The 17,761-nt window shown below is 42.3% G+C and overlaps 1 protein-coding gene across 2 annotated transcripts in view; it reads left to right on the forward strand.

Annotated features, from left to right (window-relative positions):
• Positions 1-17,761, forward strand: part of CHST11 (carbohydrate sulfotransferase 11) — a 153,601-nt gene that overhangs the window by 83,458 nt on the left and 52,382 nt on the right. The gene's annotated exons all lie outside the window — the stretch shown is intronic.

The following is a 17,761-nucleotide window of genomic DNA, read 5'->3' on the forward strand; positions in this document are numbered from 1 at the left end:
TCAGCAGGATTATTTGGTGGTGGAACGGGAGAAATAGGGTATAAGCTGGCCTTTTTTTCTTAATTAGGCTCTGGTTCTGGGGGGCTGAAAACAGCAAAATCCTGCGGGAATTTCAGCAGTTGGTGGCTTGGGATTTATTTGTAATTCCTTAGGATTGTGTGTCTATAAAATGTTTTGTGGAGTTGTACGGTGCTGTTTTTGCATTTTGCTTTTTAGAGCTAAAGTATGTTTTGAAGAAGGAAAATGCTGCTTGCTTTTAGTCCCTGTGAATGTCTTAAGGTGATTTCCTGACTGGGTGGGTGTGAGGTGATTACCATTAAAAAAACGAAGTTTCATTATCAATTTAAGGTTAAGCCTGGAGCAGTGCAGGATTTGCCTGAATTTGGAACAGATAATGCTTCTGACAGTTGAGATGCTCTGATCGGAAAAATAATACCTCTGTAGATAACTGTATGAATTAATATTTAAGCTCACATGGAAAATACGTCCTTCATAGATAACTATCTTTTGACAAAAGCCTTGAAAAAAAGCTGTCAGGATACCATTTCTCTTGCCCAGTTATTTTTACTGATGTTGCACACATCCTCCAAAATTCAAACTGAAGTCCTGAAGATTGCATTGTGCTGTCAACCAGTGTCACAAGAGCACAGCTGCTTTTTGTCTTTGGCAGCTGCTGCTCCAAGGAATGACTTTGAAGATACACCCCTAAATTTGGACAGTGCACAATAATTCAAATCCTTATGACTAAATCAGTTCAAAATGAAACAGAGATGAAACTCCTGCCTGTTAGCATGAGATTAAAATGGGATTAATAACATGTTTTAAAGAACAGGACTCCATTATGGCTGCTGCAGTCATAAAGTAGGCCTTGTGGTTATGTCTCACCACCAAATGTCAAGGAATCTCTGACAGTGAAACGTAGTAATTTTCAGTCTTGTTTTTTTACGTGGTAGAGATTGAATTGTGTTTGCCAGGTGTTGTCACTGCTGTCTACTTCCTGAGCTCTCTTTTGACCCTTCTTATGATGAGCTGACAGCTTGTGAGACACCTGGCAATTACTGTTCTTCAAGGAGCCTGGGCACAGATGAATAGATGAGAGGAGCCTTGGTGACATGTTCCGAGCTGGTCAGGTACTCATGCTAGGAAAGCACTGTGATAGAAGGGATGCTCAAGTGAAAACAGAGAAACCCCTGCTACCATCTAGCAATACTGAGCACATTTTAATGTAACCTTCAGTGTGTCAAAAGTCTGCACTCATCACCAGGATGCATCTGCTGTTCAGTGTTGTATGTTGATGGCACCTGTGACCATAATGGCTGGGCTCTGCTGCCTTGTGTCCCTCCCGCTTTGTGCTCTGCTGGATGCCAAGACCTGTGCACAGCAACATTTACAGGCAAGAGCTTCTCTTCAAGAATGAACTTATGTAAGTTGGCAAATTGAGGCTTACGTAGGGAATGCTATATTAATAAATTTTCATCCTTTTTACATAAGATATTAGCAGCAGTTCCAGTCTGCCAATCTGACTGTGTGGGTGGATGCTGAGGAGGCAGTGGCTGGGGAAACTGAGCTGTGTGGTTGTTCTTCCTTTGCTTTCTTCACTATTCATAAATTCATAGTTACTGTCTCTGCAGTTAATAATTCTCTGTGCTTTTTACTGCCTTCTATCAGAAGACCTCAAAGTACTGTATGAGCATCAATTAATTAGCATCTCTCACCTTTCTGTGGGCACTTTTAATCCTGTACAGTGCCTGGTGTACAAGTGTGCTCTGTGCTGGCCGCAGAACATGCAGCTTCTGTTTTCAAGGTCATTACTCCAGTGTACTAAAAGCAACCATCTAACCTTAAACTTACACTCCTGAGCGAGAATATAATCTTGTTTCATCTTACTTTATGAGCCCATTTAGTAATGAAATCCAAGGCACTGTACACTAATCTATCTCACAAACTGAAAATTCAAGGACAGGAGCAGCAGAAAAAGTGATTAACTCTTAAGTTTTAAAGCAACTGCAAAAACAGAAAAAGGCAATTTTCTGTTAAAACATTAACATACACCTTCTCTGACTCTACCGCTCAATCTGTAAATTACTGCAATGCAGATCAGGGCTGCATAGCCTGGCAGTGGCCATTAGAGATGGTTTATTAGAAGAGATGCTCCCTTGACTTTCTAGGATACTGTTTGATGCTAGTGTGAACTCCATCTGGCAATGTCCCCTGCTTCTCCCCAGTCCTGCTGGCAGAAGTGTTACCTGGGTGCTTGCTGATCTGCTGCAGGGATAGATAGTTGGTTTTTAGGTTATCGTGGCAATGAAGGAGTGAGAGCATCCGTTCCACTGGAAAGGATGTTAACTGTACAAAACAATGATACTAACCACAGAAACTAACCAGCCTACAGGAGTGTTCCCTGATAGCTAAGAAGTAAGAGTGAGTGAGTGGGAAAACTGCAGTACCATGGGTCATCCCACTTTCTGCTCTCTGATCTTTGGAGTTAAATTGGCAGCCTTCGTTTTCCTGACTGCTTGATTTTCACACAGCTCACCAAAAAAACTAGCTTGCTGGAAAACTTCACATTTAGCACTGGCTAATCATTTCTTCCTAATACAGACAATTCAACAGCTCTGGGAGCTTGTAGTTTATAATTGGAGTGTTAAAAATAAAGCAGAGGGTGTTAGTTATATGGTAGAAAAGTTTTGATCTAAGAGATTGAGATAAAAGAAGTATTACTTGAGTGAGGCCAATAAGCACCCTTAAATTTCTGGAAACTTTCATTCTGGATTTGCCCCCCACTCTCCAGATTTTGATTGTTATCCCAGCAGCCTTCTAATCTAGTTCCATCTTATCTGATAAGCTTTCTACCCTTGTTAGGCAACCATTAAGTGTTAGGATAAGATTCACAGCTAACAAAGAGAAAGCTAACTGCTAGAAATCTCTCCAACAAGTGAGTATGTTTTCTGCTGTCGCTGAACATAGTCCTGGCTGACAGGTTTTGAAATGCTGAAAGTTGTACTCCACACCAGGTCAGTGTAGCCAGTGCTTAGAGAGAAGTTACAGTGATGGTTTTGGCCACCTTTATGACGACTTCATTTCCAGCCTCAGCTTTAGGAAACTTTTATTCACATTTTATTATCTTCATCGGTCTTTGCCCACTGCCCTTTAGCAGAATTGTTCAAATGTTGCTCAAACATAAACCTGTGCTTGCCTTCATCAAGTCAGATGTATCTTATGTCACATTCATCACATCCACCCCATTTGCCTGATCTTGATTGTAGTCAGTTTGCGAGGTGATGCGTTGTGTGATTCATTAAGTGCCTGGGACGTGCTAAGCCTTTTCTAGATTGACAGAATGGGCATGGTGAAAATGTCAGTAATCTTCCCTGCAAACGTCAGTCATTTTCTTATCAGTGCACTTCTGTGCAGCTATTGTATTTCAGTTTTTCAATTTCTTCCCACTCAGTTTTCGTGACACAAAGAAGTTGCAGTGGCAACTGGAGTTAAGTCTACTGTTTCCACATTGGAAATCTCAGTGTCACAAGAGCATTTTTCTCTCCCCTTTACTTGCTCCCTCCTTGCTCTTTTTCCCCATCTTTCATTGCAGCTGACAGCTGGATGCTGTTGGGCTGATGGGTTTTGTGTATACAAAGGGGTGGAAGGACAGGGTTGTGGAGGTCAAAATCTTTTCTGTATAAAAATGTGCTGCCTGAAGTTTGCAGAGCGGCTTGCTGGTGTTCTTTGCCTTGAGAGCACAGTGCTTGCCAGCAGGAGCAAACTGTTCCAGCACAGGAGCTGAGAGTGCTGCAGGAGAGCCGCACGTTGTTCTTTTCTTTCTCCTAAGCAGTTCTTTGCACAAAAGGAAAATTAATTTGTCATTAATGTAACTGTGTTTGTAATCTAGAGGGAGTTCTGATTGAAACGCCGATAGCATTTGGCAGCAAACCTTAATGTAATAGGTAGTCCTCCTCTCCAGTCGTTGCTTTTGCATACATTTGTTCCTAAGAAAAACACAAAGGTGGAATAAAGTAACTATTAAGAAAAACTCCAAATGCAGCTTGTAGTCACTGCCAGGAGGAATATAACTCTTCCTTTTATACAGATGCATTGTCTCTCTTATAAACATTGAGTATATATTCTAGTGGAAATAGAATCCTGTCTTTGCATGACCCCAGTATGTTCCTAAAGTCAGTGGAAGCATTTACTGGAAAGCAGAATTGGACCTGTTGTGTATCATACTTCTGGAGCAAGTAGACTAAAATGTGTTTGTCTGAAGTATAGAAGACACCAATTCTTTCAGAAACTGGAGAATTAAAATAGAATGTGCTGCAATACCTGCAAAGTTAATCTTTTTTATTCATCAATACATAGCAACTCCAAAATTTAGGAAGGTGAAAACCTCTGACTATAGAAGTAAATTTCTTGTTGTTCTGCTGCCGCACTGTTCACCCTGCTAATCCCTCACACAATTCAGGGTGCAAAGAGGAGAGAGCAGGCTGCCAAGCTGGGAAGGTGCAGCGACTTCTTCCTGGCTCTCCATCAATATCCTTCACAACCTGCTTTTGTCTTTTGTCAGGTAGGGAAGAGAAGACCAAGTTGATTTCTAGAAAATGTGTTTTCAGGATGGGTGACTGTTTTTTGTTGCTAGCCTGGATCATAATATTGGAACAGCTGTTCTGGGTTAGAGGGGGAGGCTCCTGCTTCCAGCTGTGGTTGCAGGCAGGGAGGCTATTCCTGATTAGAGACAAGCAGCATGGGTTGGTGTTACTTAATCTTAAAGTGCAGGGGGAATGGATACAGTTCAAGGAAAAAATAACCTACCTTATTAAGCTAGGCTGACCGTAGTAGCTCATCATGGCTGGAGTGCATTACCCATGACAGCAGCAGGCTCAGAGTTGCTGCAGGGGCTCTGGATTCCCATTTGTCAGGATTATGGATGTCCTGCTTGGAAACACCATTATGGAGTGTGGTTCCCCTTTTGGCTTATTGAAAGCTGCACACACTCTTCCAAACGTGCTCTCTATGTAGTCTCATGCTTGTTTGGTATTGGTGCTGTCTGGATAACATACTCCCTGGTTCCATTGCTGAATTGATGCTCAAATGAGAAAAATAACAATATGGTGCTGGGAAAATAGATCTTTTTTAATTATTGTTTTTGAATCTTTTTCGTGTTCTAATACATTTCAGAAAAATAAGTTATGCTTTAAAACTATGAATTCAGGACTTCTGTTTATGGTGCTCGGCTTAGTCTGCCTCTTAATAAAGCTTAGCATAATATATAAATTTGCAGTCAGCATTTTGCCTGCATAATGCCACCATTCTCTTTTTGCCTCATTCTACTTTCATTCCTGCTCTCCATCTTCGTCACTTGAAGAGAGGAGAGAAATGAAGACCTCCCAGCCTAGCATGTATGCTTTAACCCTTCTCTAACATGAGCAATTCCTGTAAAATAAAGTATATTAGACAGATGTTGCCAGCCTATTTCATTTGGATTATAAAAGTCGTAAGAACAAAGAAGTTATATACTTAAATGACACGAATGGACTGAACAGTAGTGAGTGCTTCTACCCATGGTAGTTCACATAGAATATGCTCTCTACATTTATGTTAATGTTTGCCTGATTTCTGGTGCTTCCGTGGAGATAAGATACTTTCTTCCAGTCTCACAGTTGAAGCCTTAGCGTTATCTGTCCATCAGAGTGTCTTTTTCATTATTATTATTGTTGATATTATACACTTACAGTAGAGCATAAAAGGTGCAAATTGGATGAAAATTGTGCTTACTCAAGAAAAATTCTGCATTGCACTAACAAGTTGCAGATGAAATCCCATAGCCAGTAGCAGAGACCAGCAGTGTTGGAGGCTGCTTTGACATTTCAACTTTTACTATTCCTCTGAACTTTATATTTGCACAAAATATTTAACCCAAACACGTGACTTTTGGTTCAAAATGACAGCTGTTTCATTTTAATAAGCACCAAGATATTACAGAAGCCACAGGAATTTGCATAATGAACTTTTAAAGTTTCCTCCCTTCTTTTTTTTCCCCGATCTCCTAGTGAGGATAACAGTTATTTCCCCTCGGTTTTACACTGTAAGAAAAGTATATTAATGAGAGAGATGTCCCAAACACATGGTTGAAGAAAAAGCTGCTTTTAGGTCTGTATTGATGCACCGAAGTGCTTGTTTAGGGGCTGGAGAGGTGGATAAAGCCAGAAAAAAAGCAATGTACTTGCTCCTCTACCCCTCGTCTTTCTCCTAATAAGCCTGGATTTAAGCACAATAGATGAAGAAACCATGTTCTGGAATAAGAAGAAAAATGTGATCAGTAGAGTAACTGCAGACAGCTTTTGCCTCTTCATAATGAAATAAACCGGAATGTGCAAAATAACTGAGGCAGTTCTCAGTGGCAGGGAGGAGATTAGGGAGTGGTAGACAACGGAGTATGAGCTTTCTCCTCTGCAGGGAGGAGAGCAGTGTGTCCATGAGGCCCTGCAGCCATCCTGATCGTGCAGCCTGACAGGGACACGGTGTGGGATCTGGAGGGACGGTGCCACGTGCAGAGAGTATTACTGAGAGCCATTTTCACATGGCTGAGAGGAGAGGGGCCAGAGAAGAAAAGACGTCAGGGAGACCTCATTGCGACCTTTCAGTATTGTAAAGGGAGCTTATAAACGAGACAGAGACTGACTTTTTACATGGTCTGATAGCGATAGACCGGGGGGGGCGGTTTTAAATTAAAAGAGAGGAAATTTAGATTAGATATTAGGGGGAAGTTCTTTACTTAGAGTGTGGTGAGGCACTGGCACAGCTGCCCAGAGAAGCTGTGGGTGCCCCATTCTTGGAGGTGCTTAAGGTCAGTCTGGATGGGACCCTGGGCAGCCTGAGATTGGTGCGGGGCAGCTGGGGTGAGACTGAGTGGTCACAGAATTGTAGGGGTTGGAAGGGAGCTTTGGAGATCACCTTATTCAACCTCTTGCTAAAGCAGGTTCCCTACAGTAGTTTGTATAGGGAAGTGTCCCAACAAGTTCTGAATCTCTCCGGAGAGAGGGACTCCACAACCTCTCTGGACAGCTTGTTCCTGTGCTCTGTTAGTCACAACGAGGAAGGTCTTATGTTTATATGGAACTTCCTACATTCCAGTTTCTGCCTGTTGCCTCTAGTCCTGATCCTGTGACAAGCAGACCCTGGGCTGCAGCTCAGGGAATGAACAATTGGGTTATTTCCTCAAATTCTGTCTTTCCCTCGCTGTATTTGTAGTCTGCTGTTCCCTGTGTGACAGCTGTGGATGTGCAAAGTTGCTGAACAAGAGCTGTGTCACTGCTGAGGAGCCTACAAGGACAACTCTGTTGACCTGCAGGGTTAGGTTTGCCCAACGTCTGTATTAAAGCTCATATATATATTACAGCATCTCTTAGGAGGCAGTTAAGGTCATGGTGTACTGTACCGGGATCCTGGTGAGGCAGATGAAAGGTTCCCATTTCTGCTTTACGGGTGGGGAAGTGAAACAGAGAGGTTATATCGCTCAGTGGAAATTACAGAGGGAGCTAAGGGGAGAAAAACAACTGAATCAAGGTCTCAGGAAGAGCGTTCTTCGTCTTTAATTAGTCTGTCAGAAACATGCCATAGTTTCTTATACAGTGTATCAGTAATTGCAAAAGCATGCACACAGCCTTTCTTTGGAGGGTTGCCCAGACAGGAAAACAAAACTGTTTATTGAGCAAGTAATGAGATTTGTATGAAGGCATAATAAATGAAATTTATCTTAAGGTAGCTTAGCAGATAGAAATTGGTGGGAGGAGGCAAGACTCACAGTGAGAAAATGCAATAGTTATCATTTTATTTAATTACACTATGAACATCCCTACTAATTTATTAAAAAGCCTTTTAGTGGTTTTCTGTGTCTGGAAACAAAATGAGTGTTACTGACAACAACACCACATCCAGCAGTGGAGAAGAATATAGCACTTTGTATTGCTGTGTTCTGGCAGCAGTGGACTTTGCTGCAAAATGGGGAGGAATTGGGATAGTCAGTGTCTACCTGAGCATGGGTGTGTTAGACATGCTAGATGAACTGCAATTGGTAGACCTGTCCTGGTGATCTGAAAGACATCCTGCAGCGTGGGAGGGCTGGGATTAGTTTCCTGAATCTGTCTCTTGCATCTGCAGATCTCACCCCAAGCACTGTCCAGCAGTAAGGATACTGAGCTCAGGACCTGGTACAGCTGCTGTTTGCTCTCCTGTCCTTGAACTGTATGGCAGCTCTGCCCTAGGAAATCTGAAAGCCAGTCTCCCAGGACCCTTCACAGAGCTGAGGCACTTGTAGCTGCAAACAAGTTGCCATTGTCGCAGTGAGAGTTTTCAGTAGAAATTCTCTGAAATTTGTTTTCTCATTTGGTGTCATTTCCATATGTGACAGCAGGCATTTCTGAAAAAAAACCCTAGATTATTAGAAAAGTTGACTTCATCTCCTGCTTTATTGAAGAATAGTCTTTGCTTCATGGTCTGTGTCCTGAGCTGCATCAGCAGAGGGATGACAGCAGGGCAACGAAGGGGATTGTGTCCTTCTGTTCTGCCCCTGTTAGGCTCCATCTGGAGTGCTGTATCCAGGTCTGGAGCCCTCAGCACAAGATGGATGTGGAGTTGTTGGAGTGTGTCCAGAGGAGGGCCACAAGGACAATCACAGGGCTGCAGCACCTTTCCTATGAAGAAATATTGAGGCTGGGATCTTCAGCCTGGAGAAGAGAAGGCTCCTAGAGAGGGTAGACCTCGTTTTGGCTTTCCAGTACTTAAAAGGAGTTTATGGACAGGAGGAAGTCCAACTTTTCACGTAGTCTGAATGTAAAAGGATAAGAGTTCTAAGAATAACCAGGAGAAACTGAAAACTAGGGCCAATCTTTGATGCCCTGCACCTCTATGTCATTTTGCAAAACCAGATGCTTGAAAGATTAATCAGTTAAAACACAGCTGAAGATAAGAAGCAATTCATGATTTAAATCTCCATTAATGTCAATGGAAATCATTAATGTTGATTTCAGGAGTAAAGTTAAAATCCGTCCTTACACTCCTGATGCAACAGTGTGAATGTATGTGAAATAAGCAGACTGGACAGGTCTACATGTGGGCTATCTGCCTGGCTATCCAACAGCAAAAATGCTGGAACGTCAGCTGGAGATTTCCTCCTTGCTGAAGAGAGTGGCTGATGCAAGCTGAAAGGCTGCGGGCAAAATTTTACTTTCTCTAAGAAAATCTGTCAAAGTATTCAAAACCGTGTCTCTGGTTGGTGCTGTTTAACCTCCTGGACCGTTTTGCAGAAAATAATACTGCAGTCTGTTCTTTCAATGTCTTATTTTCTTACCCTTGTTACTGACCCAGAGTTGTGAATTCTTGCTGATATTGTCTTCCAGCAACTTTGGACATTGCAATGCAGTGGACTTAAGGGAATCTTTCACGTCATTCAATCTCCATGAAAAATCACAAATGGATTAAAATATTCAATTGATTCAAATGCTTGCATTATTGAAATAACCTTAAAAATAAATATTATGCTTGGTAGACAGTAATCTCTCTCCAAGTGGACAAAAAAATTAACTCTGCAATGGATTTCAACTAAAATCTTCTAATTATTTTCCTTCCCACTTTACATCTGATTAGAACTCTGCAGGGAACGAGGAAAACTCTGGTGATCTCATCCTCAGAAAGAAACCTCAGGAAGAAATGTAGCCCTCGTCGGGATGAAAGGGGAAGGACGATTGGTGTGCAAATGAGTACACCTTTTTGTCTGTGCCCTGTAACCATCTCTCATACATCTGGCTTGTGTCATTGTAGGCTGAGCATCTGCATACAAAGCACCTGGGAAGTTCAGACCTCTATGCTAAACCTTCATGTGAATTTATTAAATCATTCTCAGGGAATTGCCTAAAGTACACCAGAACTCCCCAGAGCCAAAGTTACCATTTTAATGATCCCTGCAAGACCACCCACTGTCATGTGTAGTAGCTAGGCACAGGGTGGTGTGTTCATCTCGGAGCAAGAAAAAAGGAGAAGGTAAATTCTTGTGGATGAAAACCCAGATCTTTTCATCCTGAATAGCTGAAATGAGCAGGAACATTTACTTTTTTCTTGCCTTTAAAACCAGTTTTCCCCAGAAGCAGCGGACTTCAATGGTGACTTATGCACTGATCCAGGTCTGACATTTAGTTCTGTGCGTGGTTCTTTATTGTAAAGTTATCACTTAGGCTGCTTCTAAATTCTGAAGAAAGAGTTTTTGATTGAAAGAAAATTTTTGCAACATTCAGCCTGTTTTCAGTAGTGATGTTGAAGCTTTTACTAAAAACAAATAGCCAGTTAAAATTCCTCAGCCCACTCCCTATGCTTTCATCCACATAGGGAAAAATATGTGCAGCACAGCACTGTGCTCCACGGGACAACTTCACATCTGAATGATGGTACTAGGCTGATGATGGCAGTGAAGATGGCTCCTTCTGCCCAGTTGCAGTGAACATGTTGTAGGTATACCCATCACCGAGATCTGTCAGAACAACTGCGATGCATGTGAGAAAGTTACATCCTGACAAAACAAATTTCAGCAGTGTGCCAGGTACCTCCAGAATCAGTGTTGAAATTGCTCATGCAAAGCCTCGAAAGCTGTCCCATTGACACGTGAGAGAGGATCTTGAAATAAAGAAGACTGCGGAGAGAGTGTTTGTTTAAGCAACTGGATGCTATGGAAATTATTAACATTAGTGCCTTCAAGTCCTGATGTGCTTGTCAAATTTCAGTCATTCAGTGTGTTACAAAGGAAAGCACTAGTATAGATGTGTTAACAAACAGTGAGAACTGAGTACAATGGCAGGCACTGTGTTCTCCTTACGCTTTCAGCAGTACACTATGAGAATTATCAGAGGAGCGTGTCAGCAGAATGTAAGCATTTGCTCGTCATCTGTCTTTTGGGATTTCAGCCCAGCAAAGGCCCTTGATGATATGTCTGCTTACTTCCCACCATCAATTCAAGAAGTATTTAAATATTTTGATATAATTTGTTCCCAGAGGAACAGAGAGGATGGGAGAGCGGGATAAGAGACTGAGATCCTTGTTTTACTCTGAATGATGGTTGTTGTTTTTTTTTCCCCTTGTACCAAATTGGAAAACGGCATCAGTTTTAGGGAAAGTTTGATACTAAAAAAGTATCAGAGATGCCTTTATAGTGTTTTCCTACAGAAAACTAGGAGGTGATAGGCATGATGCTGATGTATCACAAAGCACCACGTGAAGATATGGCTTCACCATTCCCTGCTGAGGCAGTTTGATACGGACGAGTGGCGGGCGCAGCTCCTGGCACAGAGGGTGCATTGTGTGCTCCCTCATTGCTCTCCATCCCTGCTGCTCTGAACCCTTTCTAAAGGCTTCATTCAGAGCTCGTGGTGCTCACCAGTCTCCTCAGACAGCAGAGCCTGGTGATAAGCACTGAGCTGCAGAGGAAGTGTCTCGTGAAGGTCTTAAGGGATGTGCTGATGTGGGAGAGCTGCCCCAGCACTCTTAAATAGTGTTCTTTGAATCCCATGACTACTCTTATCAGGAGTAGGAACATGAGTGGTTTGGATGGAAGCTCTCTTGACCCAGTATTGTTTGCTCAAGTTTAGAAACACATCGTTTTCTTGGCAGCCTCAAGCTTGCATTAAGTTTTGATTCTTGTGTATTTAAAATAAGCTATAGGAAGATGTGCAGTGTTTTTGGCAGAGCTTTCATGCTCATTATTAACTGTAAATGTTAATTATGTACCTTATGTGTTTTGTAAGATAGGAAGATTTGTAGCTGCTGTTCTTCAAGCCCTTTGCTCTTCCTGTCCTTCTAGGCAGCTGTTGAAGTTGTTCCTATTGAAGCAATTTTTACCACAGAGAAAACATGGCAGGGCAAATAATTATTGAGCTCAAAGTCTCGTGAATGTTTTAGGGAACAAGTTAATGCTTTAATCCAATTGCCATAATGATCCTTAACTGATTGGCCTTTGTGTCATTCTTTGCACTGAAGGAAAGCCTTTGCTTTACCACCAGCAATTTTTCAGCTGCTCCGTTCACATACTTTTATTTTAACTACACATATTTTTTATAACCCTTTATACCATTTTTCACTTTGCAAAACATTTTAAAATCCTCTCCTGATTTCCACGGTCTCAGATTCTTGATCATGTGTTGGGTACCTTAATGTTTTCCTTGACTGTTAATGAATTCTGTTTCATGGCAAGTCATCTTTTACAGGAAAGCCGTCAGTCGCTTTCATTGAGGCAGGCAGGCTTTGAAAGAAAGAGCAATACAGAGGGATTGAAGTGAGACCTCTCAGCTTTGTCTTCTCACTCATTCCTCTGGTTCTGCCTTGCTTTCATAGTCACAAGTGGTGGCATTTTTTTGTGGAGGCCACTCACACGAAGATTTTTTAGAAATCTCTGCATCTGGATGTATGTGCTGGCACCAAGGTGTACTTAATGCATATTTTACATCATGCCCTGTTATGTTGCCTACATTTGTAAATTAAGGTTTCGAATTCATAGAGTTTAGAAGCTGGGAGACACAGCCGATCTTTAGACCAGTGCTAAGAGTGTAGGCCCCAATACAAAGTCAGTGGAAAATCAATTCGTCTTTCCATTACCCTTAATGGGCTTTTGGATCAAACCCATATTCTTAAAAGCATTTGAGTGCATGGATAACATCAGATTTTTAGACAGGTATTTAATTTGTGAGCCTGGGAGATTGCTAGAGGAGCCACAGCCATGTGGACAGCTGCAACTGGAGCCTTAGGCGTCTGACTGACTGAACCGTAGCCCATGGGCACCTGTATCTGAAAAAGGGAAGAAGTCCTTTGAAGCCCAGACTAGAGATCAGTTAATTCAAGAATTTACTGTTTATAAGTAATAGTGTAAAAAGGCAGACCATCCTCCTCCTTCCTTGCTGGAAGTTTGGAAGTAGAGGTTTGGCTTGTGCAGTGGTTCAGTGCTCTGCAGGGTTACCTATGAGCTCGTGCTCTGCTGCAGTGATACAGAACTGCCTTTACTGGAGTGCCTCAGAGGCTGAAAGGCTATGGGAAGGGCCCTGTGAAAGATAACAGTAAGTTTCCTTGTGCTAAAATAAAAACCAACAGAAGCACTACTAATCTACATCGTTATGCTATAGATCTTTCAAATGCAAATGGTTTATTACTTTGCCTGTACGATAAATTCACTGCAAAAACAGCTCCTCATATGCCTAATGTTTTTAACCTTGGCCTTGACTGCTGAAAATGTTCTTTATTTAAGGCTTCAGCTTTCCTACTGCTTGGCAAGCTTATGGCTCAACACATAAAGGGAATTTGATGTAAAGGCTGCGCTACATTTAGGCTCAGATTCTCAGTGGCCAATTCATGATGGATGAAGCACAGCTCAGTTGAAGGAACCCCTCAGGTTTGTGGCAGCAGAGGTTTGTTCTGCTGAAAAGCCTTTTCAGTTGGTGCAGACTGGCAGAAGCCTTCTTTAGCAGATGCCTGGTTGCTCTTGTCCTCCATTTATGTGAAACTGTCTCCAAGAGTGGCATTGCCTCCCAGACGTGCGGAGCAGCCTCTGCAATAAGGCGTGGGAGGGCAGCTTTGCACCCTGCATCTCGCACCTCCTACATATGAGCGAGGGAAATGAGGTAGTACAATTCTGCAAAAACGTTATAAAAAATGTGAGGGCCCTCCATGGTGCATGGGTGTGTACGTGGTTTAAGCAATTACCAGTAAAACACATTCTAAACGTCCTTTCTGAGTCTTGGTCTTAGCAGTCTGAATGCTACTGTGTGCTTGATGTTGGTCTTTTTTTTTTTTTTTTTTTTTTTTTTTTTTTAAATTATGTGTACTAGCTCTAGATCAGGAATCAGAGGTACGGAAACAAAGAGAAGATGCATACATTAAGAAAGTCAAAGCCATTTGAAACTTCTCGGATGACTTTTATATCTTCTGTTTTGCATTTGCGTTTCCGGCTTCAGGCTGGAAAGGGAGGTAGGAAATTTGCATGGATATGGAATTACATCTACTCTTTCCTCTTTGAATTTACATGGGCTACTCAATTTTTTACTGAGGCCCAAGGTGTGATATTATCAAGGTCCATGTAAGTAGCAGATAGCATACAAGGTCCAGCTTTCCTGGCCCACCTGGACACTGCACGACTGCACGTGGCTTCACTACTCCAGTGGGAGAGGAACATAATAAAATCCATGCTTCTCTGTACAGCTTCAAGGTGTTGATTGTCCTTTGACAAGATCCTAGCGTGTCTGGCTCTTGAGGAAGGATTACCCGATGTGAAGAGTCTAAAGGGCACCTGAGGAAGGTTTGGCAGTCTTTGCTCAGTTCTGCCACAATGACATATTGCCTTAGCCCCAATCCTGAGGTGCTTACATGCTTTGCTGAATTTGAGCTCGCAGAAAATAATGAACCTGTATCTCAGGCATGCTCCTTGTCTTCAATTGTTATTGTGCATAAAAAGCTTTGATATTGTTTGGATAGGAAGCTCCAGCTGTAAAGAGCAATCCTTGCTATTATCAGCTGAGTGTTTGGAAGTCCTGTCAAGCTTTTATTTTCGGAACCTCATCGTTCTTGTTGGAAATTCAAAGAGGTTCCAGAACTTACGAAAATGCATAGCACAGAAATACTTCTAAACATCTACCCCCTACTGGCTGCCCAAATCCACACAAAAGTGGAATAAGGAATTTCACTGTTTTTTCCCCATCTCTGAATGTACCCTAAGAGCTGTGTTACTCTTGCTGTAACTGTTTGGTCCCTAGGGAGGAAGGCCATAAGTAAACTGCTGTTTTAAAAATAACTCGTAACGTTTCACAATTGTTCTGTTACTTCTTTTAACTTCAGGTTAGTTTGTAGAAGTCTAATTGTCAGTGAAACAAGGACTTGGGGAAAGGTGCACGAGGGTGCTAGATGGCCAATCTACATTGAAATGCAATAGAAGTTGAAAATTTGAAGTCTTCCCTCTTCTTTTGAAAATCTGAGCCATAGTTCCTACATTGCAGTGGGGTTTTCTGCAGTCTAGAAAAATTATTTCCTTTCAGAGCTAAGTAAATCCTAATGGTTTAAATCCATCTTTTACATGTGTTTGGGGGCAGAGGGAGATGTTTGTTTATTTATTATAGGATACACTAGCTAGCTGTCTGGGTTCCCCTGGCAGAGAGCAATGCAGTAAGAGACCCTATTCAAAACCAGTATTAGTGGTAGACCGAGGCTACAGGGAGCAATCTGCAAATTTCAGAATGTACTGATGTGAAGGTTGCCAGATTACCCTTTTTTTTTTTTTTTTTTGGCATACACTTTCAATGTAATTTGGCCTGCACAATTGCATTTATTTTTGTTGATCTGCTTGTTTGGTTTCTACCTGCAAGGCACTGAATTTGTTGCAGAGCAGCAGGACTTGAGAATTTCACTGACACAGAACACTCAGACTAAACAGCAAGGACAAATCTGAGTGTTAAAGAATGGCCTCATGTTTCATTTTGTCGTGTTCCTGAGCCAAAGCTTATATGGGCCATTCAGGAACAAATCTTGATTTAAATTTTATTGAATTCTTGCAGCAAGCTTTGTTTTTAGCTGTTGATGATTAAGAAAGCTATTTGAAAACCATTTCTGGAATGGGTTTTGGCTTACTTTGAGGTATTATATCTCTGCAGAGAAAGCAGGAGCAGATTCTACAGGAATTGTACAGGACGTTGCTGGTCATAGCACTGCTGATAGACGATTATTATCTAGCAATGTTGGTTGTGTGTTGCAAAGAACCCGTGGGACTGTCCTAGCTTTAAGCCATCTTTGCATCCTGCTGCTTTTAGATTAGTCAACTACTGCCCAAACGTATGTCAGCCTGGGTTGAGTTACTGGAAGCAGCTGTGGGAGAAAATTGAGAAACAGATTTCTTGTGCAGGTCGATGCCAACTTGTCACTTCTCATCTGCTTACCTCTTCGTCCCACACCTCTCTTTGCCCCTTGCATTTTGGAGTGGGGTGTCTGGCTGTGCCACCCCTGTTCCTCTGGGGCATGGAGCTCTCAAATGGAGGAGGGACATGTGACTCAACTGTTCCTTTAGAGCTCAGACAGTCTCAGGTCTTCCCCAGCCTCAGCTGCCTGCTGTGTGCTCCCGTGTGCAGCTGCAGTGAGTCTTTATAGTCTTGAGGTCACTGGATTCATTGAAGGGGTTTTCTTTCATTTGAGTTGAGTGGGCTGTAATCAATTCTTCAGTATGCTTTCCTTTTCTGTTATTAACTTCCTTTTCTTCCTGAAATTACAAATAATTCAGTGCAACTTTTTAAAAAATTTGTTTCTTACCTCATTCACTTTCTCTATCAGAAGTCAAGGGACAGCCCCTTTGGATGGAGAGAGCAGTAAGCTTTGAACTGAAGTGAACAGCTTCTCTCTGCAAAGAGGAAAGGCCTAGAAACCACGAGTGGTGCTTTGTATCACCCCAGTGTCTCTGGAGTTGGCTCTCCTCCTTCTGCCTTCTGACCCCAGAGAGGGAACCTTCACGTGTTGCAATTCCCACAAAAGCCTCTTTACTCCTGCTTTAATTTTCATCATTTATTTACATATAATTATCTTCTTAGAAAAATCTGCACGCCATGCCGTGAGTGCTCCTATGTATTTTTGAAGAGCTTTTAGCTGATTCCCTTGGTGTGAGCAATGAGATTGATGAGTGGAATAAAGACCTGTTGAAATAGAGAAGTAAGAGGCCATTCGTTACCCTATGCCATCACATACTGCTTGGTTTCCAGCTATTAAGAATACATGAGATACAGGGCTGTTGAAAATGGACACACAATCCTTACTTTTATACTAACATAGACTCTAAGCCATGCAATTTAACAGCATCCTAAAAGTCCTGCTTGTATTTTACGGGCTCCCACTTTGAAGCATGATACTGTTAGCACTCGAGATACAATGGGCATTAAATTTCAGCGCTTGTTAAATTACGAATAATTGTCTCCATACTGCTCAGTTTTATGTCAGACAGGAGTAAAGTAAGATTTCCACATTAATCAGTGCTTAATCAGAGCTCACTTGTGCTCTGCCTGTGGAGTGACAGAATGCACTCAAGTTCCCCATTATATTTCAACAGCTATTTGAGATTTGCAGATATTTATTCCCAGCTAAGGAAGTTGGAGGACTTCAGGGTGACCTGTTGGAAATGTGTGGGAACGTCTCTCAATAAGCAATCTGTGACTGCTTTGGCTGAAGGTAAAATTTAGTATCCAGGCAGGCCAGTGGTGGAATAAAGGCATGCTTTCTTCCCTTCTCCAGCACGGGGAGTTGGATTTGGAAGGTGAGGGTGGAACAACGCTGACACTGTTCCTGACACCAGGCTGCCTCCCCTCCAGTAGTTTTCCACAGGGGCAGAGTAAGCTGAGCAATCTGTGGAGGTGAAGCAGGCCTTTAAAGGAAAATTATGTGCATGAGGAAAAGAAAAATAAGACAAGGTAGCAGCTCCCAAGCTGGTATCATTGCTGTGTGCCTTCAGTCAGTCTCCAAGCAACCAGCAACGTAACAAGAACACAATGAGTCAGGCTCAAACTGTGCCATTTCTGCACCTTTGTGTGAAGGTCTGTATGTATTCATCACTTTAGGTCCCATCTTAGCTTCTTTTATCCACGCTTTTTTAAAGGCAAAGAGTTGGTGAGCTCCTGGCTTCCCAGCATGGTTGGTGCAGGCTCCTCAATCAGGTCTCCAGCTGGAGTGCTGGGTCAGGGGCAGCTGTCCTCACTTCTGCCAGGCCTCCCAC

Source organism: Tympanuchus pallidicinctus, unplaced genomic scaffold (assembly GCF_026119805.1).
Source record: "Tympanuchus pallidicinctus isolate F22 unplaced genomic scaffold, pur_lepc_1.0 scaffold8, whole genome shotgun sequence".
Classification (NCBI taxonomy): Eukaryota; Metazoa; Chordata; class Aves; order Galliformes; family Phasianidae; genus Tympanuchus; species Tympanuchus pallidicinctus.